We start from the raw sequence: 2,500 nt of genomic DNA, 5'->3' as shown, positions 1-2,500 counted from the left end.
AGCCAACCCATCGTCGCCCACAACTAGTGGGTGAATGGTGTGCTTCCCGGGGTTGGCATAGACATTCCCTCGCATGCAAAAGATTGTCGATGCGAAAGATTATCTATGCCAACCCCGGGAAGCACACCATTCACACACTCCCGACCGGTGTGGTGTGGCGGTGATTGGATAGTTACGGATTGAGCACTTGCCAAGGATCAAAATGTGTCATTTAGAAGAAACATTTTCAAAAAGTTTTTAAAATCTTGTGGGTTTGCAACTCATAAGAGCGTCACTTTCAACGTCCCCGGTATTGGATTGAGTTTCTAAAAACAACCGTGCACACCGAGGTTAAACTTTACCGGCTCCACTCCGACTCGCCGCTCGCCCACAATTTGTTTGCAACGAAACATTTGTTTTTAATTTTGTTGGTTTGAAATTGTTTTGAAAAGGTTCTTTAAATCTAGTGGGTTTGCAACTCATAAGAGCGTCACTTTCAACGTCCCCGGCATTGGATTGAGTTTCTAAAAACAACCGTGCACACCGAGGTTAAACTTTACCGGCTCCACTCCGACTCGCCGCTCGCCCACTAGTCCGAAGGCAACAAAACATTTGTTTTTCATTTTGATGAAAATTTCTGTTTTTAAATCTTGTTGGTTTGAAATTGTTTTGAAAAGGTTCTTTAAATCTTGCGGGTTTGCAACTCATAAGAGCGTCACTTTCAACGTCCCCGGCATTGGATTGAGTTTCTAAAAACAACCGTGCACACCGAGGTTAAACTTTACCGGCTCCACTCCGACTCGCCGCTCGCCCACAAATCCGAAGGCAACAAAACATTTGTTTTTAATTTTGATGAAATTTTTTGAAAACATTGGCTTGGCAAGCCCCAATCCGCGACTATCCACCCACCGCCACCCCACACGGGTGGTTGTTGTTGCGAAATGAGGTTGTGGTCGACATGCCCGTGCATTTGAGAAGGAGTTCCTAGCACTCCATGCTCTCCCATGCCAAAAAAAAGCCTAGACAACCCCATTTCGCAACTTTCCACGCCTTTTTTTTCCTCCCTCACCCATGGCGGCGGCGTGGTGGCGGAGGCCGGATTCCGGCCACCACCGCCATGGGTGGCAGCCCCCCGACCCCGACACCAAACCCATAATACCGAGGCAACATATCGAGGCAACATGACATGGGTGTGGCGTGGGGGAAGGGGGCTGCAGCTAGGAAGGCATGGGCTGCCATGCATATGCAGGCAACACACACCCCCCTATATAGCATTTTATGCATTTAGCCCTTTGACAGGAAGAGACATCACCTATGCGCGAGGAGTCATAATGGGCTCTAAATAATTCAATACAAGGTATTTGGACGTGATTTTTTGCAGGGATACTAAGAAACATGCAATCTATGATGGGAAAAAGTTTCATAAATTTTTGAAGTCGGGAAGTATTTTTTATTATTTTTAGAAGTCGTAAAATTGAAAAAATCATTAAAACAAATCCGGGAGGAATTTTTTAGTTTTGTAAGTTGGAGAAGGTCCTAAAAATCATAGACTACTTATGGGGAGCTTATTGTGCGAGGAAATTTCAATAAAAACGGGGTTTGACAAGATTTGAAAAATTCTGTCGACATTTGAAAAAACCTGGAACCATGCTGCCGGCATGCTGCGCACATGCTGCGCACATGCTGCGCGCATGCTGCGCGCAGACTGCGCGCATGCCATGGCAGGACAAGTTTCGCTAGCCTCACTGTCGACAGATGCGCAAGCTGCGCGCACGCTGCGCACAGGCTGCGCGCACGCTGCGCACAGGCTGCGCGCACGCTGCGCACAGGCTGCGCGCACGCTGCGCACAGACTGCGCGCACGCTGCGCGCATGCCATGGCAGGACAAGTTTCGCTAGCCTCACTGTCGACAGATGCGCAAGCTGCGCGCAAGCTGCGCGCAAGCTCCGCGCACGCTGCGCACAGCCTGTGCGCATGTTGTGCGCAGGCTGCGCGCATGCCATGGCAGGACAAGTTTCGCTAGCCTCACTGTCGACAGATGCGCAAGCTGCGCGCACGCTGCGCACAGGCTGCGCACAGCGCATGCCATGGCAGGACAAGTTCGCTAGCCTCACTGTCGACAGATGCGCAAGCTGCGCGCACAGGCTGCGCGCACGCCATGGCAGGACAAGTTTCGCTAGCCTCACTGTCGACAGAATCAGCACGCTGCGCGCAAGCTGCGCGCACGCTGCCGGCATGGTGCGCGCACGCTGCCGGCATGCTGTGCGCACGCTGCGCGCGCGCATGGCAGGACAAGTTTCGAAAATTTCTGTCGACAGTCTCAGCAGCGCGCACGCTGCCGACATGCTGTGCGCACGCTGCGCACAGGCTGCCGGCATGCTGCGCGCAGCCCATGGCAGGACAAGGTCCGAAAAATTCTGTCGACATTTTTACGCCGTGGTAGGCTTCCGCTTCGCGTCACTTTGTCGACATTCAAGCCTACCATTTGTATTGAATTTTTCAAACCTTGTCAAACCCCATT

The sequence above is a fragment of the Prunus avium genome, unplaced genomic scaffold, assembly GCF_965620075.1.
Source record: "Prunus avium unplaced genomic scaffold, drPruAviu1.hap1.1 HAP1_SCAFFOLD_25, whole genome shotgun sequence".
NCBI classification, from domain to species: Eukaryota; Viridiplantae; Streptophyta; class Magnoliopsida; order Rosales; family Rosaceae; genus Prunus; species Prunus avium.
Note: the sequence above shows the minus strand (reverse complement) of the source record.